Source organism: Adiantum capillus-veneris, chromosome 21 (genome assembly GCF_014529385.1).
Source record: "Adiantum capillus-veneris isolate H3 chromosome 21, ASM1452938v2, whole genome shotgun sequence".
NCBI lineage: Eukaryota > Viridiplantae > Streptophyta > Polypodiopsida > Polypodiales > Pteridaceae > Adiantum > Adiantum capillus-veneris.
In genome coordinates this window covers 94,359,571-94,383,891 of record NC_140951.1, presented here as the reverse complement: position 1 = coordinate 94,383,891, position 24,321 = coordinate 94,359,571, and the positions used below count along the sequence as shown (strand labels likewise).

The 24,321-nt window shown below is 42.8% G+C and overlaps 1 pseudogene; it reads left to right on the top strand.

Moving 5' to 3' along the window:
• The first annotated feature begins 20,645 nt into the window (after window positions 1-20,645).
• On the top strand, window positions 20,646-21,487 carry LOC147431379 (ran-binding protein 1 homolog b-like; annotated as a pseudogene).
• Window positions 21,488-24,321: the final 2,834 nt, after the last annotated feature.

Here is a 24,321-nt window from a genome sequence, read left to right as displayed (position 1 = left end):
GTAGAGGTGTGTCAGAGTCCAACCAATCCTCTTCGATTTCCACGTGGAATGCATCTGTGACTCCAAGGTTAGCCTCTCGTTTTTGTCTTATATGTTGTTGTCGCTCCTTAGCCTCAGCTTGAGCTTGTATCTTCTTTAACTCGGTTTGTGCTTTGGCGGCCTTCTGTTGATGAATGGCCTGTAGTTCTTCTTGGCTTAAAGGATCATAATATCTTTTGAATTTACTCCCATTGAGGAATCCAATGGTTTCAACTCCATCAAGAGTTTCCACACGAAGGGTACCCTGTGGGGTAATTTCACATACTCTATATGGTCCTTTACCAGCATATTTCAACTCTTTCTTCTCTTTACGTACTCCATACATAAGGACTTTATCACCAACTTTGATGTCCTTGTCCTTCACATGGCGATCAAACCACTTCTTTCTCCTATCCTTTTCCACAAGAGCATTTTGCACAGCCAACCGTCTCTCTTCGTCTAGTTTTTCTAAGATATACAAATGCTCGGTTAAGGGGTTACCATTCCATCCTTCTTGCGAAGCTACCCTAAGACTAGGAATGTCAAACTCCCAAGGCATAACCGCTTCTTGGCCGTATACCATTTTGAATGGCGTACAATTAATAGCCACTTTATAAGCTGTACGATAAGCCCATAGAGCAGATGTCAACTTCAAATCCCAATCAGTGCGATGAGCTTCTACCATCTTGGTTAAAATAGAGATTAGAGTCTTGTTGGTGCTCTCGGCTTGTCCATTAGCTTACGGGTAATAAGGTGTAGACTTATGGTGGGATATCATAAAGGTCGTGGTAAGCTCTCTTATTATTTCATTTATAAAATGGGTACCATTATCACTAACAATTTCAAAAGGGCAACCAAATCTTGTGATAATGTTCTCAAAAAGAAACTTAGTTGTTGTCCTCGCGTCAGCTTTTTGTGAAGCCTTAGCTTCAGCCCACTTTGTTACATAGTCCGTAGCAACTAGAATATATCGAGATTGAGTGTTACGAGCTGCAGGACTAATTGGACCTACAAAGTCTAAGCCCCATTTTTCAAATGGTTGGGTTACTTTAATAGGATGTAAGGGCATTCTGTCTTTGCGCTGTGTGGTCTTGTAACATTGGCACTCATCACACCCTTTTGTAAAAAGTGATGCATCCTTAAATAAAGTTGGCCACCAATAGCCTGATTGCAGCACCTTTCAAGCAGTCAGGTCTCCTGAAAAATGTCGTCCTGCTATGCCCATATGTGCTTCTTGCAAGATATACAAATATTCATCCTCGCGAGCACAACGCCTAAGAATATCGTCCTTGCCTACTCTATACAGAGTTCCAGCAATCAAACAATAGGGTTCACATTCTTTTACTAGCCTTCGAGCGATATCCTTACAAAGTTCCTTGGGTGGAAAACCATTAACTAAAAAGTTAACAATGTTCTCACTCCATTCAGGCATAGTCTCAACTATGAATAGGAAAGTATCGGGTAATACATCATCAACTCCTGTAGGGGCTTCACCATTGGGTATGCGAGACAAATGATCAGCCATGATGTGCCTTTTACCGGGTCTCACTACAATCGTGAAATCAAACTCCAGAAGAATTAACAACCATCGTGTGATTCTTCCTGTGGAGCATGTCTTGTTTACCAGATACAGCAACGCTTGATGATCCACATAAAATACAAACTTGTTTGCCAAAAGGTAGTAGCGAAATTTCTTTACTTCATAAACCATTGCTAAACCTGCTCGCTCTGTAGTGGTGTAGTTCCTTTCAGCATCGTTCAATTGATGGCTTGCAAAGCTAATGGGATAGTCCAATTTATGTTCTCCTGGTTGAGTGAGAACAACCCAATAGCAAAGTTTGATGCATCAATATGCACATGGAAAATGACATGCCAGTTAGGTGTCCTTAAAATCGGAGCACTTGCTAGTGTTTTCTTCAATTGTTCATAGGCCTGGTCACACTCTTGAGTCCATTTAAATTCAATGAGAAGCTTGTACAAAGGACGTGCTATCTCAGCGAAAAATAAAATAAACCGTCGATAATAACCCACGTGTCCCATGAACCTTTGAACTCCCTTGTAATTGGTTGGTGGTGGTAACTCTAGAATCACTTTAATTTTGCTCTCATCGGTTGAGATACCATTCTTAGATACTATATGCCCTAAAATAACTCCATGCTTGACCCAAAATTGGCATTTGAACGGTTTCAATGAGATACGATATAACCTACATATCAAACACCTTCCGCAAACATGATAGATGTTCTTTCCAAGAAGAGTAAACACAAAGGTCGTCTAAGAAAGCTTCACAAACTCTCTCAAATATTCTTTAAAAGCAGTGTTTATTAATCGTTGGAATGTAGCAAGGGCATTTGTTAAGCCAAAAGCCATCACACGAAATGCAAACACGCCAAATTCTGTGATGAAGGCAGTTTTAGCTTGGTCCTCTAGCGCTATCGTGATTTGGTTGTAGCCTGAGTACCCATCTAGAAAGCTATAAGCTTCCTTGCCGGCAACTCTTTCGAGTACATGTTCGGAATATGGTAGGGGGTAATGGTCTCTTCTAGTAGCTGCATTAACTTTTTTGAGGTCCACGCACACCCTGAGTTTCCCATTCTTTTTTGGCACGATAACTATTTGAGACACCCATTCAGATTGTTCAATAGGATATATGAACCCACATTTGATAAGCTTTTCTAGTTCTTCTTGAATGATTTTTGTGTACTTAGGATTCATCGGGTAGGGTCTTTGTTGTACGGGCTTCGCAGTGCTAATCATAGGGATTGTATGTTGGACCACAGAAGGTGGAACACCTTTCATATCATGGTATGTCCAAGCGAATATGTCCTTGAATTCCTTGAGAAGCTCTTTGAGGACCGCCTCTTCAACTTCTGTGAGGTCTTGGGGAATAAAAACAGGTTTTGATTCTTCACCGGGGTCGGCTAATTCTATTTCTTTAACTATTGCCGGACCATCATAGATTCCATTATTCCCATCGATAGGTATTCTTTGGGCTTTTGTGTACACAACCTTTGCTTTCCCTGTGGTGTAAGATTTGAAATGTTCTGGTGCAGGATGGAAGTCTATGGATTCTGGTTGTGCTTTGGTCTGTGCTTCTATTTCTGCTTTCTTGTGTTGTCGAGCTAACTCTTGGTTTTGACGCCTCCTTGCAGTGCGGCTCAACTTTGGCTTGTCTATGATCTCTAATTGGGCTATGTCATGGGGTCGTGGTCTACACCACATAAAATTTTGGAGATATTCACCCCAATCGTCTACCAATTTTCGATGAGCATCACATGCTCCTATATAACTGAGCCATTCTGCTGAGGATCTCTTCTTTTTTATCCTAGCACGTACATTGGCTCGATATCCACGCCTCTTAAAGTTTTTCTTTTTCTTATTTGAGACCTGCTTTTGATTTGCATTTAGATCTGGCTCACTAAAGGAGTCCTCGTTGGTGTCCTCTTCACTCTCGAGGAGCTATCATCGGTTGATGTGCTCGGTCCTCTTGAATGTTTTGACTCTGAACTTGCTCCACTCTCTAATTCATGAGATTCAGAATCCGTTTCACTCTGGGAGTCCGTGTCTGAGTCGTGTTGGTCAAAGTCTTCTATTGAGCTATCGGTGTCACTGTCAGATTGGTCCACAATTGCCTTGCCCTTAGAAGATGCATGTATGGCACTTATCATGTTCAGAGGTGCAATTTGTGGTACCTCTTCCCCCTCTGGTGTGACCCAAGTTGTTCCTCTATTTCCCCCGGTATCTATGGTTGCAGCTAGGTGTACCCAGTCCACGTTGTCTGATTCCGTCATACCCGGTAACACATCCATGTAAGGAGAATCTTGGCCAATGTCTGTATCCTTCTTACAAGTGTAACAATATTGTAGTGGGGCCGAGTGAACTGTGGTGTCAGAGCGATGATCAATAATGGTTTTACTCCCTAAGGGATGTACCTTACCAGTCACCAAATCCACTCTAAGGACAGAGTCTTGGAATTGCAAATACACATGATTTTTCGACCAATCATGAACCATTTGTGCTTCCCTCATGAATGGTCGTCCTAAAATCATTTCATATGACATAAGGTGTTTAGAGAAATCCATTACAATGAACGTATGGCGTACCTTGTGTCCTAGAACTTTGATCTTAAGATCCTTGAGCATCCCCATAGGTTTGGCTATGGTACCATTTGCCATCTTTACCACAATGTTAGTAACACTGAGGAGGGGTTTTCCCATGGATTCCCAACAATCTTTTGTAACGATGCTACCTCCCGCACCACCATCAAGAATTCCCTTTATAGTTAATCCCTTGGTAGTGATGGGTAGGGTCGCATTAGACTCGTCGCCTTCAAAATACTTCCCTAATTCGTTAATGGGTACCTCGATCACAGACTCGTGTCCATCTAAGTCAAGTGATTGCACATGATTTTCCTCATCAATCATAATCGAGTCAGGCCTATTTGTTTCTGCAAACTGCGGTAATCCCGTTTGTAGCTCTCCGTTAAGGAATGCTCGAAGTGCAAAGAATAACTCAGGATCTCCATACAGCTTTGCTATGATCGTGGTTCGGAACTCAGAAGAAATGAAGTCCACTAGTTTGGCAACATTCATTGGCATTTTGCAGGGTGTAGGTCCTTGACTAGGAATTGGTGAGGATGGAATCTCATATTCCTCAATGGGATCAGGTATTCCTTCGTTAAACAACCTTTCCAACAAGAAAGGTGTATGCTCACTTTCTGATGTCCCGTCCTCACTCCCTTCTTGCATGATACTAGGTATGGCTAACGGTCTATGGTTCATGTGGGGTGGATGAACTTGCGTGGGAAACACTGTGTCATGAATTTTGACATGCATGGGTTCTGGTTCTAGTTTCCTTTGAGTCTCCTCCACTAAACCTCTTAGATGTTTCACCTGCTCAATCTCATCTACTGGGTTTGGGTACGTCCCAATCTTCTTTTTACGATTCTTCCCATTTTGCCCCTGCGGTTTATCTTGGGGCTCTTGGATTGGATTTGGAAACAATTGTGGTGTTTTCTGAGGCTCTTTATGATTTTCTTTTATTCGGTTTACATTTGGTTCCATGTTACGGTTTTCTTTGTCGAACTTTCCCTTTGTGGTATTGGTTCTAGTCTCCATTGTCTCGATTGAATCTGAATCATCCTCGAGGTCATTCATATACACGGGGTCATCTCCTGTTCCTATGTTTGTTTTGGAACTTGGCTTTGAGTTTCCCGTATTTTGTGACCTCTTCCTTCGTGTCTTCTTTTTCTTTCCTTGGGTAACTGACGCGGTATCTCTCTCTTCGAGGATATGGCCTGGCCCTTGAAGCATGGACCGTGTTATCGCATAAGCGAGTGCGACGGGTGGTATTGGCGATGTCACACTAGCAATTTCGACCAAATTTAGGGGTGTGATTTTAGGCGCATTTGGGTTATAGGGGCATTGGGCAATCAAGTGATCTATGCCACAACGATTACATGTGAGTATTGGCATTGTAGACGTGCTCCCTTGATTCATTTGCATTTTTGCAGCATTATTTTGCAGCCTAATAGGGCACTCCGCTGCCCGATGTGGTCCACCACACTCGTAGCATTGAAGAGGTGGCCTCCTAGCCTGGGTGTTGATATTTTGACCTATGGATGCAAGAGCAGCAGCTTGATAAACCGGCTTGACTTGCCCCCAACAATCTTCCATGTAGTATATAGGACACTCTTCCAATGTATCAAGTCCGTAGGCAATACTAGTGTCTATTTCCTCCTCACAACCATCTGCATAAGCATTAGATGGCTCGCAACCCACTTGGTTCATAGGGGCGACTCTTGGATGCGGGGGCTGCGGTCCTAGCACAGGAGGTGGTAGCGGTGTAGCTTGTACAACATTTTGAGATCTAGGGACCATGTGTTGCGGTAGTTTCTCAACAGGTGGAGCAGACATCAATACAGGAGCTCGAGGCGCATCCGTCCAGGCTATAGGTGGTCTATTTGCCATCATACGTTTGATCATTAAACAATCCTTAGCTTGGTGACCATACCTACCACATGCGTTGCAAGTTCCATTAAATTTTACTCTAAATGTAGGGCACTCACTAGTGCTATGTGGACCTAAGCAAATGGAACACCATTGTTGCTCCCTTCTTGGATACATGTGACTATTTTGAGGGGGTGGATTATCCTTAAGAGACTCTTGGATTGCCTTGGTGAGGTCTGTCAAGAATGTCTCAAATACCTTTGGCTCATTGGCAATGGGCTTTGCAGTCATGGATTCATACTCAATGGCTTGTGAGCTAGTGGATCTCGTGTTAGTAGACACCCTCATGCCTGCTATCATCAAGTTGTCGTCTAATTGGATTGCATTGGCAGTGACATCTTCCCAGGTTGTGATACCTCTAATCACTAGTCCATTATAGATTCCTTCATTGCTCAACCCTCGAATGAATGGATCAAGCAGTTGGTTATTGTTGAAGCGCTCATTTACAGGGTAGCGAGAGTTTAAGTGCTTTAGACGACTAATGAAGTCCCTTACTGACTCTCCTTCCTTACGTTCGGCCTTCTGTAGCTGAGATGCTACACCCCAAAGCACACCTTCTCGTATGTACTCCTTTAGAAACAACCTTCGAAGGGTAGGGTAGATTGTTTTCTTATCCACCCTTAGGGTTCTATACCAATCTCCAGCCTTCCCACTTAATGTCAAGCTTAAGGCATTTCACTTACGTAGTTCGTTGCGTTCCCCTAAGGAATCACATACTTGTTCAAACACTTCAATGTGTTTTCTAGCATCTTCGTCCCCATTGAATTTTTGCGTGAGTTTGGCAATTTGTACTGCCTTACTTCTAGGCTCTCTATCAGATGCATGACGCATATTTTCCGCGATAGATCGACCTATGATTTGAGCAAACGCTGCCAAGTCACCTATGTGTGGAGGCAGGGCCGGTGGAGGTACTCTTGGAATCATATGTGGGAGAGGGACGGGTACCGGTCTTGGCATATGTGTGGATGATGCAGGATATGGAACATAACCGGGCACAGGTCCACTCGGATAGGGGCTAGGGAGCGGCACTCGAGGAGCATAAACGAGTGGTACAATTGGAGGTGTGGGGGCCATGTGTGCATAAGGGGCTAGAGGCACATACGGTCGAGGCCCCATATTAGGTACTACGACACTAGGTAGTGGCACTGCGCTAATCGTAGATGTCATCGGTACATTCTCTGTCAGGTCTATCCCTGGAGTGAGCACTGTGTTTTCCTTAATAGAGGGTTGAGCCAAGTTAGGGAAGCTAAAGTTGTCGCTCGGAGGCTCAGATTGCATAGAGACCCCAGGTGAAATGACGTAAGATGCGTCCATGGGACTCATTAGAGGAGTCTCCATTTGTGATAGAGTAGGCTGTTGAGCCTTGCTCGTATCCAGAAATCTCATGGGGCCAGTTGAGAGTATATTTACCCCTCGGTTTTGCCTTTCTGATTGAATAATGCCATGGATAACATTACAGATCATTTTCTGTTGATCTTCGATGCTCGTGGCACTAGAGGTGGATCGTACAATCTCTATCCATCCTACATGGTAGGCGTGGCCAGAGTGTAGATCCGTCAACACCTTAGTGTGGAGGTCGTATGTCCAATGATCATTAATGAAAAATCCTTCTAGAGTCGACGTGTTAACGGTTTCTTGTGAGGTAGAAGCAATGTTGCTCCCCGTGGTTTTACTTGTCACCAACGGTACTCTAGAGGGAACTTCTGAAGAAGGCAGCTCAACAGGGCCTTCTTGGTAAGAAGTTGGCAGGATATCCACATGGACACTCTTTGGGGGTGTGGGGTCCATGTGCGATGTGAAAGGAGAGTCCACTTCCCCACCCCCTTCGTGTGCTTCATTTGCATCAGGTTCTAAGCGAGTAGCTCTACCTAATGTTTCCATGAAACGGCTAAACATACTAGTACTAGGCTGTGGAGCTTCGGGAGGTGCATGGCCTTCTCTCTCAGTGTTTTGGGTAGGGTATGCTTCCATGAGTCGGAGGAGGAATCACTAGCGGCTATTTTAGGGTCTTGGGTGGTGCTACCTTGTGTCCCCGCTGAGGGTCTAGAGCCTATCGTGGATGGGTAATGGGTGTCCGTATGAACAGAGGCACCCTCAATATGCCCGTGTTCTAGCACCCGCTTAGAGCATAAGTGCATGTGCTTTTGATACCCTAGGGTGTCAAAAAGCTGCTCTAGGAGGCCTTGTGACTAGTTTTTTCCGTGTTTTTTGTTTGTTTTTTTGCTAGATTTTTTAGAGCGTGTCGTGGAATGGGTCGTGTGATAGCTCGAAACAAGCGTATAGCTAGGAGGGACGCGCTGTGCTTTACAGCCCACCGTTTGGTTCTATTTTGCTCCAAAAAAGCCCGAAACAGTCTTTTCCTAACTGAGGAACTAGGCTCCAAATAGCAAGTCCTAGTGTGCAATGAAGGAGAGGAGAGTGTAGGACCTATCCCACATTCCTCACTCCCTCCTTGTGAGTCTAGCCTATATATAAAGGAGTGAGACTACCCTATATCATAAGACAGAGACAGAGCCTGGGCCTGGGATTGGGATTGGGATGGATTGGGATTGGGTCAAATGATCCCGATCCCGATCTCACTTTTATACAAACCAACCCGTCCGTTTTTATAACCTCCCCCTCACTCACGCTTTTATTTTTCGATTTTATATATATTTATTTATTTATTTATTTATTTATTTATTATTATTATTATTATTATTTGGTACGCGTTTTGGTGCGCGTTGACCTCACCTAACTATTTACTGTCTCACCTACCTACTGACCTGCTAATCAGTGGTTCACCTAATTACTAACCTACTTAATTAAATAACTGTGCACAAACCAGAAAATGCAGAAAATTGAAACTTGACAGAACTGTGCAGTGCAAACCAGAAAATGCAGAAAACACAGAAACGCAAGAAATGCTAACTGTGTAAGTTGAAATCTGAGGTTAATAGAACTAGCAAAACAGAGCTTAACAGAACACAGAAAACTTGAATGCAGTCAACAACATTGTGTCTTTCTCTACTGTTTTTGCATAACAACAATAATCAAACTTAAGCCGCGCCTTTCCTACATAAAAAATAGCTTCAATACAATTTACACGTCGCCATTGGAGCTTCACGTGCAGCAGCTCCCCGGCAGCGGCGCCAAAAATGTCATGGCTAGGGACTTGCTACGCGCCATGTGCGAGCCACAAAGGCTCCTAGCACACAGTCATACAACAGACAAGCTCACAAGGAAGAATGGTGTGCCACTCACCTTCCTGCGTAGTTGCGAATGAAGGATTCCCGTGCCGCGAAGAAGAGGGAGACGCCGCTACGCCGCGCTCAACCGCCTCGCGGCCGTCGTGCCGCCGCAACGCTTGATCACACACACACTCTCACTCTCTCTCTCTCTCTCTCTCTCTCTCTCTCTCTCTCTCTCTCTCACACACACACACACACACACACACACACACACGTACACACACACACACACACACACACACACACAAGGAGATGGTGAAGGAGAAGGTGGAGATGCAGCAAGAGCGGCTTCTATTGCACAATGAGAGAATGAGTAAAAATTAGGTTTAGTGGCTTTTATATGAGCTCACCCCATTCACACTTGGACGCCCATACTTAGCCAACTAAATCCTTGAATATTCCAGTTAGAGTGCGCCTGTCATCGACGATCACCCTTACTCTGTTCCTATTGGTCCGACAAGCTCGGTACCTGACTCTAAACAATACAACGTTTATAGATCATAGGGTGTTCGTGTTCCGTGATGGTTAACAAATATCTACAAAGAGCATCATATGGCCATTAAGCCATAGGCTAAAATGTGGGTTTCTTCTAAAACCTATTATCAACACCCTTGTATCAAAGCATACCATGCTATGGTTATAAAACCATACAAAGGGCACCCTATTGCCCTATGCCACCCTATGGCCAGAAGTCCATAGGGTTGTCTAACTAAAATAAAGGGAACCCTTTGGCACTATGATCTATGTTATGTTGAGTAAAAAGATCAAGGGGTTGTGGTGAGATCACCAAAATGTATGCTATGTCCAAAGGCTATATATTTCTGCTAGTTCTCTATAAGGTACCATATAGGTCCTATAGCCCTATGGCTATAGGGTGGTACATATATAAATCATTCTAAAATCTTAGGACTATAATTTCCTCTCCTTTGATACCTGTAGGAAATCCTTTTTGTATGGTCCTAGCTCTATAGGAAGAAATATTTTTGGCTTTCACAGAGTCTTAAAAATACCTACAAAGAGCATCATTTGGCCCTTAGGCCATATGATAAAATTTGGGTTTGTTCTACGAACCTATTATCAACACCCTTGTATTAAAAAATATAGAGTAATATTTATGGTCCTCGGCCCTTAGAGTTCCAATATACCAATACATAAAAATAAGGCCACAATCCCTTAGGCTCAAAACAAAGCATGTTATGGTCATAAAAATCATATAGAGGGTACCCTATGGTTACATGGCCAAAGGATTTCAATATAGATGCTCTAGAAGGACACCTGGTCCACCCATTACCCTTGGGGCCTTCAAATATATTACATTATTCTCTTAATAGGCACCTTAGCTACCCTATGGACTCAGGGAAATAAGTTTCTAACAAGCAGGCACCTTTGTCTTTAGGATCTACATAATGCCAAGTAAATAGGCAAAGGAATTGTTTCATTAAAGTATATAATTTGTTCCAAAGGATATATATTATTTCTCTTTATGTATAAAGTACTTCCTATGGACCTAGCACCATAAAATGGTACATGCAAAGACCACCCTATGGCCCTAGGGCCATAGGGTGCTACAAGAAAAAAGTACCCTACAATGTTGAGGTTATAGAGTTCTCTCTATTCTATACCTACAAAAAGTACCCTACAATTCTGAGGTTGTAGACTACTCCATACATGTCCTTTGGCCTTAGGGCCATAGGGTGACACATGCAAAAAGTACTCTACTACAATCCTAAGGTTATAGAGTTATCTCTATATTATACCTACAAAAAACCCTAACTCTATGGTCCTAAAACCAAAGATAGAAATATTTTAGTCTCCCATAGATTCTTAAAGATATCAAAAAAGATTCATAGTATGAAACATGGTTTTTATCCTATAGACCTAAGGATATAAATTTATCTCCATTTTATATCTATTAAAAATCCTATTCATATAGCCATAAGGCCATGGAAAGGTGTATTATAGGCTTCTGAAAACTCTTAGAGAAACCCATGATTAACATCATGTGTCCCAAAAAATATAGGAATATCAATCCAACAAATCTCTAAGAGCATTTAATCCATTCAAAGGCAACTCCATGGGCACCATGGTAGCCCTATGGCCCTAGGGCCGTAGGATCTCTCAATAAAACGAAGGGAAGCCTATGGCACTTGAGATTATGTATTGGCACCCTATGGCCCTAGGGCCATATGATCTTTCTTTTGAAATGAGGACAACCTAAAGAACTTGAGCCCTATGGATCTAGGGTCAAATGATCTCTCATTACAATCGACATAAATATATGGCCTTTGAGCTTATACATTGGCACCCAAGGATAGAAGGTGGCCTAAGTGTCAATCCAAAACCTCTTTAAAAGCATTTAGACCATTCTAGTGTGCCTACATAGTCACCATGGCAACCCTATGGACCTAGGGCGATAGGATATCTCATTATAATAGAGGACAACTTATGGTCATTGAGCTTATACATTGGCACCATAGGGCCCTAGGCCATATGATCTCTCATTGGAATGGAGGAAACTCTATGGACCTTGAGTCCTATCACCCTAAGGCCATAGAATCTTTCATTATAATAAAGGCTAACCTATGGACCTCGACTTTATACATTAGCACACTATGTACCTATGGGCCATATGATCTCTCATTAGAATAGAAGGCAACCTATGGTCCTAGGGACAAAGGGTGGCCTAGGAGTCAATGTAAAAGCTCTCAAAGAGCAAAGAGTAGTTAGGCCATTCAAGGGAACCTACGTGGGCACCATGTCACCTCTATGTCCCTTGGGTTATAGGATCTTTCATTGGAAGAGAGGGAAACCTATGGCCCATGAACTGGTAGCATATGGACCTAATTCCATAGGATATCTCATCAAATTAGAGCAACATATGGCCCTCTGGTGAGAAGTTTCCCTAGGTTTCAATATAAAAGGTCTCAAAGATCATGTAGGCTATTAGTTGGCACCTACATTGACAACATGGCAACCCTATGTCCCTAGGGCCATAGGGTCTCTGATTATAATGGAGGGAAACTTATGGCCCTTGAGATTATACATTGGAACCCTAGGGCCATAGAATATCTCATCAAAATAAAGGACAAACTATCAATCTAGGGGTAAAGGGTGGCCTAAATGTCAATGTAGAATCTCTCAAAGATCATTTAGGCCATTCAAGGGCACCTACATGGGCACCATGGCAGCCCTATGAGACTAGGGCCATAAGAATTTTGATTGGAATAGAGGGAAACATGTGGTCCTTGAGCTTATACACTTTCACCCATGGATCTAAGGCCATAGGATCTCTCACTATTACAAACGAGGGAAGCTCATGAAACTAGGGCTAGCAAATGGCCTAGGTGTCAATTTAAAAGATCTTAAAGAGCATTTAAGCCATTCAAGGGCACCTACATGGACACCATGGCAACCCTATGTCCCTAGGGCCATTGGATCTCTCATTACAATAGAGGGTAACCTATGGCCCTTAATCTTCTACATTGGCACCCTATGGCGAGGAATCCCAATTCTCGAGCGAGTACTTCCGAGCGCATAAGAAACCGAGCAAGCGTATAAAATGAAAAAGACTTGATGAAGACCTCAATCATTACTCTATAGAGGATAGTGTAGCAAAGTAAATACAAAACCCAACATAACCTTGGCACAGGCCCCCTATGGTTCAACCCGGATGCGGGGTATTTTTTGTGACCCCAAAAACATGGTGTGGAAACCCCATGCATAATATCACGTGAGCCATCATTAATGAATCATACATACCTCGTTCAATTCTTCTATTTTTCCATACCATCTTTGCAACCTTTACCTCGGGCCAATATTCTGTGTATCCCTATGCACAGATGCATATCCTCTCCCACCAATGGGTTCAATGAGCATAACAGACTCAGGCTTATAGCTATCCTCCTCCAATACCACACTTACGTTCACAAAGATTAGCCTCTTCTCCTTCACAACTTTCTCTCTTATATTTGACCTATTCATCTCTTGACTTTGCAAACCCATTTTTGCCATCGAGATATTTTTTCATATTTTTACACTATTTTTGTAAAATTCTAAGCAGGGATTTTCCTTTTCCTTTTGCTCTCAAGCAGCATTTTTTGCTTAAAGGACTTCCCACAATGTGTGTGTGTGTGTGTGTGTGTGTGAGAGAGAGAGAGAGAGAGAGAGAGAGAGAGAGGGAGACTATGAGGCACAACCAGCTAAGTACATATCTCATGAAGTGATTTGATTCCATTCTAGAGGTAGAGTGGTGAAGTGGTTTTCATCTTAGATTCCAAAGAATATAAGGAGAAAAAGAAATTTCTTCTAAATGTTGCAGAATATGTCCTCACGATTCAATGAAATCGTCAAAAGGCAGAATCTTGTGCAAATGCCTTTGTGAAGATTAATGTATCCTTTGCTCCCGGTGCTTGCGTTTTATATAGCCACTCATGCATGGTCCACACGCGCTTGTCCCGATGCCTACGTTTTATATAACAACTCTCTCTCCCTCCCCTCATCGTCTAGAATCTAGATCTTTAAGGTCTCTTGGGATAGTTTCCTACGACGTTAAAACTCTCTTCTTCTTCTCTCTCTCTCTCTCTCTCTCTCTCTCTCTCTCTCTCTCTCTCTCTCTCTCTCTCTCTCTCTCTCTCTCTCTCTCTCTCTCTCTCTCTCTCTCTCTCTCTCTCTCTCTCTCTCTCTCTCTCTCAGGTCGATGTACGCAGAGCGTTAGAACCCAAGACTAGTTGCAAAGAGTATGCCTTTCTCCATATCAGTGTTCGAGAAAAATCATTTTTTCAAACATACAAAATTCCCTTCCTTGAATTTAGCAAGAGAAAATTTCAAAAAATTAGGTTTGTTTGGCCGCTTTTTCCACTATTTCGTTGGAATCTTTCCTTTTCCCCTTGCCCTCAACTCGACGGCACACTATTAACCTGAGACACATTTTTCCCAGACACTGTTCCACATGGAGTAGCCTATGCTCTCACCTGAAGCCCCGGAAGTGGAGGGCATGAAGAGCTCTCTCTCTCTCTCTCTCTCTCTCTCTCTCTCTCTCTCTCTCTCTCTCTCTCTCTCTCTCTCTCTCTCTCTCTCTCTCTCGTTCTCGTTTTTGGGGCTACGTAGATGCAAATGGAACGCCTTTCTCAGTACCGGCTTCAGGTATCGTGCTAAAGCAGCGGTTGAAGAAAGGTGTCGTGCTTTGATCTGTAAGCCAAGGGGGAGGGTGTGTGGCAGGAAAAAATCCCAATTAGATTTTGAGCTTGGCTTGAAAAAGACCAGTAAAATTTTGCAACTTTTTAGTATTAATACCGGCAAACGCTTCAAATTTCAACCCGAAAACATTAAGCTTTCCCTTTCCTTCTTTGGTTGGGAAAAATGTTTTTGGTATGCCCTGCTTAGTAGCAAAACCTTCGCAATTTTCTTACAGTCTCTCCCTCTCTCTCTCTCTCTCTCTCTCTCTCTCTCTCTCTCTCTCTCTCTCTCTCTCTCTCTCTCTCTCTCTCTCTCTCTCTCTCTCTCTCTCTCTCTCTCTCTCTCTCTCTCTCTCTCTCTCTCTCTCTCTCTCTCTCTCTCCACCCCCAGCTCCCACCCAAAACACAGTGTACAAATGTAAACCTCTGTCATACATGATTATTAGGATGTTTGCTAGGTTTTCTGCCAGGAAGGTTTGAGTGGCTCTAGAGCAGTAGCATCAGGACGCTTTGTAGCATGAGAAGTTGTTGAAGATTTTAGGGTAGAGGAAGATGGCGCATTATTTCTTGTAGAGGAAGTGTTGGCCTGCACGATATCTTCCGTTGGAACTTGGCCCTTCTTTATTGTGGTAGTCTCAGTCTAGCAAGCACAGCGTCGTCCTACACTCGGCTTGAAAATGGACTCATTTTGTTGTCAGCGTCCTATAAATTCCAGCTAGCAGCTCCTCATGGTCATTTTAGCTGTCCTTTGCTACTTCTATATTGCAATGTCCAACCTCATCATCAGTTCCAGTTTGCGTAAGTTAGTGGTTTTGTACGTCATCAGTCCAAGTTTCTTGTAGCTCCTCTCAATTCTTACTCAGCCAGTCCTAGCTGCTTCCAACCCTTACAATCCCGCCCCTAGTTCTCCGAATATTTGGGTGCATGCCTGCAAAGAAAAAATCACGTTCTTGAAAGATAGCTCCAAATAACATATCGTCACAATAGGGTCCAGCCTCCAGGGGACAGCTCGCCGCAGTAGGCTCCAAGAAACTCTAGTCAAGTTTTTGAAAAAAACATTTTTTGGGAGATTGTTTACGACCGCGCGCCGGCGCGCGGTCCTTGCAGTACTCTCTCCAGCACTAAAGTTAATAGATTTCATTGTTTTTGGTCCACATCAAGGTCCATTGTTAGACATTAGCTCTCTATCGTATGCATATTTTAATACTCACTACTGCAAGGACCGCACGTCGCCATCTTGTCCTTGCAGTAGTGAGTATTATAATATGCACTATGATAGTGACTAGCCGAGAGAAGCAATCATCTCGCGCACAGGTGGATCTGCCGCTGCGCGTGTCGACGAGATGGTGCATGGCCACTGAGAGTCGTGGAGAGAGAGAGAGAGAGAGAGAGAGAGAGAGAGAGAGAGAGAGAGAGAGAGAGAGAGAGAGAGAGAGAGAGAGATAGATAGATAGATAGATAGATAGATAGATAGTTCTATTATCGTCCTGGGAGGTCAAATATGACCTATGGGACCAAATGAACATGTCACGTGATGTGAGTGGAGTTCATAAGTGACTCTCGATGCTCAAAAATGGCTGAAATGAGCGTCGCAATAGAGAGTCCACATCGTGGTTGGGAGAGGAAGGTATGTAGGGAGAGATCATGGCTGAATATATGGGGAAAATAGGACCTAATGTGGTCAAAAGTTGAGCACTCAAGTAGTGTGTGGTACTCACTCTCTCGCACTTGACGAGGGCATAAGGTGCAAAGTCGATGACACTCCTCGCCAGTGCCCCAACGTCCTGTCTCGCAGCGTAGAGAATGGGAGCTAAGACGAATGGAGGCAATGGTGCGGATCGCACTCAACGGGATGGGCTCAAGGATGTAGGAATGGGTTCGGTTACCTCGTTCCGAGAAGAAGAGAGATTTGTAGTTTGGGGCAACGTGTGTGGTGTAATGGCTGAAGCGAGAACCTCCGGATTTCTCCCAAGCCGTGATACATTGGCGTTGTAAGAAGGCCTCATTAACTTGGGAGTCGATCGACGCATCCTTGACCAAGTGACATGCATCCCATCTTCCAAACCATTTCTTGATATCAAGCATCCACCCCGAACTTAGTATTTTGCTCTTGCATGTCTTTTGAACCATTTGACTTGCTTCATTCTAGGAAGTCGATGCAAAGAGCTACGTTGTGTCTTACGCATGTACTCCACAACCCTTTGCATGCCCAAGACCTCAATGGGAAGCAATCCGGACTCAAGAAGTAAGATCATGTAGGGTGTTTGTGTCTTGACTTGGAGAAAGTTGGTGAGAAAACGCTTTTGGACATTCTCAAACTCTTTTCAAGTAGACTTCCCGATGATTCCACCCCACACCTCCACTCCATAAAGAAGCACCGGTGTCACCAATGTGTCAAAGAGGTACTTTTTGAGAGCCCAACACTTGATCTCTCCTGCATTGCACATGTTCTCAAATGCATAATAGGCCCTCTTTCCGGCTTCCAAGCGACGCATTGCACAATCCTTCCATTTATGATTGGATGGAACCTCAAGGCCAAGGTACTTGAAGTGATCTACCACTTCAAGTTTCTCATTGTTATATACAATGCATGGATTTTCATCATTGAGGGTCTTTACAAGCATAACCTTGGTTTTGGATCCATTCACGATCAGCCCGCTATGTAGGCAAAAGCGTTCCAAGACACTCATAAGCTTTTGTGCATCTTCTAAGGTATGTGCCAAGAGCACTACATCATCGGCATAAAGCAAAAGCATGATCACCGCATTTCCAATCTTAACCTCTTCTATGCCTTCTTGCTGCATAAAGTCAAGAACCATGCATTCCAATTCATCAATGAGTAGCCCAAAGAGGGTTGGGAAAAGTGGGCATCCTTGTTTGACACCAATAGTGCTTGCAAAAAATTCTGAAATTCCATCTCCCATACGTAATCGACATATCACTTTTTGGTAGATGCGAAAGACTGCATGCATAAATTCTCTCGGCACTTGAAGGCTTTGCATACGTCTCCAAAGATTTCCTCGCGGTACCATGTCAAAAGCTCTCTTGAAATCCACAAAGCAACAATACAACTTTTTTCCTTTCAATCGAGACGCTTCCATAAGAACTCGAAGAGTGACAAGGTGATCAATAGTGCTATGATGCTTTTGAAAACCTGCTTGGCCAAGTGCACGTTTGCCATTCTTTTCAGCCCATTCACTTATCTTCATCTCCATGATACATCCAAATAACTTTGCCATTAAAGAACCAACCATTATAGTGCGATAGTTGTTCACATTGTTTACATCTCCTCCTTTGTGCAAAGGTTTGATCCAATTTGCACTCCAATCATGAGGCATGCCATACTGAAGTGCAAGGTTAAACATATCGCATATCCAATATCGTGTTTTCTTGCTTGTCCATTTAATCATTTCATCCTTGACACCTTGAAGGTCACCTGCCTTACGAGTAGCAAGTTTCTCAAGCGCGCGGCATACATCTTCAATGGTAAAGAAGGGAGACATAAATGGAAGGGAGCTACAACACTCCATCTTATCAACATTGGGTTGCTCATAGAGATTCTTACAATGCATATACATATCCTCAAGAGTCAAGTCACCAAAGCTCTCAACGCGCTTGCCTTTTAGATTTTGCCAAAACTTGCCACATGCATGTGCTTTCTCTTGTGCTAAAAGAAGTTGTTTTTCGACTTCCCACCTTCTCCTCTTCTTTTGAACAAGTGCTTTGTATGTGTGTGAACATTCCAAGTAAACTTCCTTGTCTTTGATTGCATCCAATCTTAGCAAGTGTTTTCGGGCTTGACTACATTCCATGTCAAACCATTTCTTCTTGGTGCTACCCTTCTTAGACCTTTTGCAAGACATGTGTTTCACCGAAAAGCATTCCTTCGCACAAGAGAAAATTACTTCTTTGAAAACTTTCCACTTGCATTCTAATGTTGGGCTCTCTTGATGCTCTACCATGCTTAACATTTGGTCCACCATATCAGCATATATAAGTGCTCGTTTGAAGTCTAGACATAGGTACAAATGATTCACATCATGATTGGAGGCTACATGCTCGGGCCGTTTACCACACTTGAGGTCAATACATAACATCCTATGATCCGATTCCGGATTCCATTCACCAAGTGTAAAGCTTTGTATGCATTCTAGAGTGGCTTCCAAGAACAACATATAGTCAATCACGCTAGCACCGTTGTGCTTTCTACATGTAAAGTCATTGGTGCCTTGCCATAGAGATACACCATTTGCAATGAGCATTCCAGTACTATTGCACATATGTAGAAGTGACTTTCCATAGTGATCCACTTCTTTTGCATCATTAGAACTTTGATTATATATGTATGAGTCATCCATTCTTCTTGAGACATGCGGCATGTCTACTTGTTGTGTGTCGTGTTGTAGCATATTTGTGCGAGCATTCATGTCTCCAAAAACAATGACTTCACCTTGATCCTTGTAATGAGCAATGTCTTCCTCTAGTTCAACAAAGGGCTGATCTCTATCCATATTCAAGCAAGCATAAAAGTTGGAGTCATAGTGAGGAATGTAGCAACCGGCCACAAACATGACTTGACCATTTGGTGGGCTGATTTTCAGCCATAAGTAGCGTTTATACTTATCTTCTTTGACAATGGAAACATCTTTCAAACCCTTTTTGGTCATACATGCTACGCCTCCTTGGCCTCTTTGTTGCTTTGCATTTTTGGCCCACATCAAAGAATGCACATCGTATTTGTCAAATCCAAGAATTCGTTGCGCATCATGCTCCCATGTTTCGACAAGAAGTATCACATCGGAGTCATTGGTAAGCTCATCAATGCCAATTCCCGCATTCCATGGATACCCGTTACAATTCCAAAAGCTTATTCGCAATCGTGAGTTGGTCTCATAGATCATGTGTCCCTATTTGTTGGGTGGACTTGCATCCTCCTTAAGTGGCTTTTCTTCTTGAGGTGATACCTTAACCTTCTTGCTTCTTTCCTCATATGCTTTGCGACGTACATTTTGTTGCATAATAGTGCGATCCTCATATACATTACAACCTGTTCCTTTGAGGTAGATCCAACCATTGTCAAGGATGATCTTTCTCTTTACCTCATCAGCCATGGTACATACAATAGGTCTTTCTCCCGAGCGAGGGACTCCTTGTTTTCCAACTCGATGTGCACCATAAGCCATGATTCCTGACATGCCAAAGTGTGTAGCAAAAAACTCTTCGATAGCAACTGCAAGAGATTGGGGTGTTTCCATGCTTTCCTCCTTGATTCCACGAATGACGATGTTCTTTGAGCGTTTTTGTCGTTCGTGCAATTCTTGAGTGTCCACATTCTCTACATTCTTTGCTTGGACAACGGCTTGCGTGATAGGAGATGTAGAAACCACATTATCCTTACATATATCAGCCCATGATTTGGATGCATTTCTCATCTCACATACATCATGTCGTATTGTATCTATTGTTTCCTCTTTCAATACATGATCACTCTCAACTTTGCTCAAGCGCTCTTTCAATACATTCATGTCAACAAGAGAGCGTTTACATTCTTGAACTTCATTCTCAAGATGCATCAAGCGTGTTGTTTGCATTTCAAGAACCTTCTTGAGGTGCTCATTCTCCACAACGAGAACTCTTAAAGTACCATTCTCCATTGCAAGTGCGCGCAACTCTTCACCTTGTTTGTTGACGGTTTCTTGTAACGAGATCAAGTAAGCCATGATCATTGCTTCCGTTGTTGTAGATGATGTGGTTGGATTAGCATCCAAATTCCTTGGAGATTTTGCATCATTCTCCATGGCGAGTGTGGCTTTTCCACCCTTGCGAGTTTTGTCTGACATTGCCTTCAAGTCGGCAACAAAAACGCAAAGTTTTGATGGTTTTTTCAGTTTTAACGAGTCATCGCGCAATCAAACATTCCCAGGAAAACTTTGATGCAAGGCAAACTTGACTCTATAGACTTGTTATTGGTTAAAAAAAGGAAAATTATACAGAGTCAAGTTTGCCTTTTTTTAACCAATAACAAGTCTACAGAGTCAAGTTTGCCTTGCATCAAAGTTTTCCTGGGAATGTTTGATTGCACGATGACTTCCACCAGCCCTAACTCTCTCTCTCTCTCTCTCTCTCTCTCTCTCTCTCTCTCTCTCTCCCCGCCCCTTTTTTTCTCCAAGCTACCACAGCAACACATTCCCTAAAATGCAGCACCTCAAAAAAAAATGAATATACCTACTCTTGTTGGAGGGTCGTGTGCACGTCGACGTGCGGTCCTTGTAGCAAGTAATTATGCAAGGCAAACTTTCATTCTTGCCCTTGCTATAGAGTACTTGGCGCAAAGCTTAACAACAACGAACTCGTTCGTCCTTGTTGTAGGTTGTTCCCCCTCTCTCACCTCTCTCTCTCTCTCTCTCTCTCTCTCAACCCACTTCAGTCCAAATGGATGCTAAGCACTCAACGAAGAGAAAGAGTCTCTAGAAAATGCCCCTACAAAGGAAGTTCAAGTGCAAGACCTAGAGCTGAGGTGGAAGACACAAGTGCCACATCATCAAGCTTGATGCCATTGCTATCAGTATCGGCACGGAGAATGAGGATGTTCTCATTGACCTAAAGGCCAATTAGCTATACCAATTTGATAAGGACAGCAACCAATGGAAAGAGAGAGGTATGGTGCACGTGAAGCTACTCCAACATAAGAAGACCAAAAACGATCGATTGGTCATGAATTCTATGCAAATCACACAATCGTTCCCTCTATAAGCTGCTTGTAGGAACATCACGGTAGTAACAAGGTTTGGGTTTGGCATGCCTCTGATTTTGCAGAAGGAGAGTTGAAAGATGAAATGTTTTGCATTTTCTTTGGGAGTGTGGAAAATGCTCAAGCATTTAAAAAAAGCTTTTGAGCTGCTCAAAAGGAGACGTCGGGCACCCCAAGGGTGTGGGTGAATTTCTTGAGGGGCTAAAAGTTGGCAACAGGGAGGCCAAGAGTGAATAACTGAAGGAGGAAGTTGAGGAGTTGACGCCACCAAAGAAGAAATATATTGCCCCTTCAGAGGAAAAATGAGTGTCACAACCTTCAAGTTTAGTGTGCGTCCTGTGATGGAAGGACGCTCACTAGAGTTACTCAGTGGACACTTTGACACTGGCCATCCTTACTCGGGCCATTACACCCATCCTCACTGGAGACTTACTCGGGCCATCATTGAGTACTACCATAATTGCGATGATGTCCAACTACATAACAAGCACCGGCTAGAGATGGAGATCATATCACTAATCATGCAGGATAAGTAGATAGAAATAGTGTAGTAGTAGACTTTGACACCGGCCATCCTTAATCGGGCCATGACACCCATCCTCGCTGGAGATTTACCGTCGGGCCATCATTGAGTACTACCATAATTGCGATGATGTCCAACTACATGACAAGCACCGGCTAGAGTTGGAGATCATATCACTAATCGTGCAAGATAAGTAGAGAGAAATAGTGTAGTAGTGCTGCCTATATATGACTCCCACACCTTGCACGATGTTGAGGTTGAGCCACATTGCAATGTGCAACAATAATGCTTGTGAGGCCCAATGATGTGCGGCATTGCAAAGGAAAAAAACACCTGAGAACTTTTCACTTATACATGGAATGAAATGATAAATTAAGAGTAAACATATCACAACATTGATAGATGCAATTTAGATATTTGCTCGAGTTTTAGTTGACTTGAGAAATCTTGCTTGGGCTATAGTAAGACTCCCTATGGCCGTAGGGCCATTGGATCTCTCATGAGAATAGAGGAAAACCTATGACCCTAGGGCTAGAGGGTGGCTTAGGTGTCAATGTAAAATCTCTCTAACAACATTTAGGCCATTCAAGGTAACCTAGATATGCACCATGACAGCCCTATGGCCCTAGGGCCATAGGATCTCTCATTGTAATAGAGGACAACCTATGGCCCTTAAGCTTATACATTGACACCCTATGGACCTAGGGCCATAGGATCTCTAATAAGAATAGAGGGAAACCTATGACCATAGGGCCAGACGTGTCAATGTAAAAGCTCTCAAAGAGCATTTAGGAAATTCATGGGAACCTACATGGGCACCATGGTAGCCCTAGGTCCATAGGACCTCTCATTACAATATGAGAAAACCTATGGCACTTGAGCTTATACATTGGCACCCTATGACCCTAGGGCCATATGATCTCTCATTAGAATAGAGGAAATCTATGGTCCTAATGCTAGAGGATGGCCTAGGTGTCAATGTAAAAGCTCTCAAAGAGCATTTAGGCCATTCAAAGGCACTTACATTGGCACCTTGGCAGTCCTAGGACCATACGATCTCTCATTAAAATAGAGGGAAACCTACGACCCTTGAGCTTGTACATTGGCACCCTATGGCCTTGAGGCAATATGATCTCTCATTAGAACAGAGGGAAACCCATAACCTAACTATGATCAAAATTATGTGTCCTAGAAACCATAATGAGAACCCCTACAGCCCTAGGCCATAGAGCGCCAATTGTTAGGTTTTGCAAGCCCGTGGGAACCATGCTTATAGCATGCAGGCATGGCAGCTTTTTTTTTTTGCTATATACATTGTAAGGTTTGTTTTTTACATACAATCAATTAATACAATAGTGTGTCTTTTTCCCATGCACTGTTGACTTTCTCTCTCGCTCTTGTTTCTCAGCACGCCCTCAAGGCCATGGCGATTCTCAAGCAGCATCCCCCATAGCTGTGTGCTCAACACCAATATTATCAACACCTTGTAGTCAAAGTCTAGCATGCGGCCACAAGGCCTTTTGGGGTGGTCCTTAAATTTCCACAAGCTCTATTGCAACGTTATCCTTGGTCTTATTAAATATATTCTCAAAAATCTATTTATTTTCTCAGATGTCAAATTTGTCATTTGGATACTCTCTAATTTTCTTTTTAAGAGTGTGACAAAGCTAACAATAGGTGTTCTTTAAAACTTGCAGTCCTTCAAAACAATATTGTGGTTGATGAAGTTTCACCTGAGATTGTTGGTACAAAGGATTTTCAAGCTATTGAAACTTTTGAGATCACGGTTGACAAAGTTTCACCTAAGATTGCTGGTACAAAGGATTTTCAGTCTATTGAATCTTTTGAGAAAGAGTCCATGGATCTCCATCACAACCATTGCGTTCTTGAAGAAGATCGAAAATCTACAAGTTCCTGAAGGTCAATCATTGCAACCATTGGAGAATAACTTGAAGAGTGATGCTATGGAAGTAGAAGGTGATGCAAGTTCTAATACATATATAAGGTCAGCAGAATAATCCATCCAGAACATCTTAGTAACTCAAGATCTCGGTACTGAGGTGCATGTTGATATGGACCTTTCATCCACTAATAGACCAATGCTAACTATAATAATGAGCTTGGCTGGATTTCTTTTGAGAAGATGTTGGCACAGGTCCCAAAAAATGAAGATCTTAAAGTTTCAACATGAGCATATTGTCCTACGGCCAGGATGCATTGAGTTTCTAAATACTCTACTTAGTAATTTCAATGTTGGGATATGGTCAGCTGCTAATGATACACATGTTATAGACATCATCAAGATTTTAGAGAAGGAGACTGGAAAAAAGCTCCATTCTTTATGATTTGGAGCTAAAGCGATGTCAATCATGTGAAGAATCAAGAATCACTTGCCTAAATAATCCAAGAGTAGAAGCACTTTTCAAACCATTGGCTATTGCATCAATAAAATTTAGGATTGATGCAAAGAGAATGCTTCTAGTAGATGATGCACCATTAAAGGGATGTGTTAATCTTGCATTAAATTGTTTTTTTTTTCCATCATTCAATGTTGATGAGGAGGATAATATCCTCCTTGGGGATCTACTTCCATATACTCAAGATCTTCATCATGTCA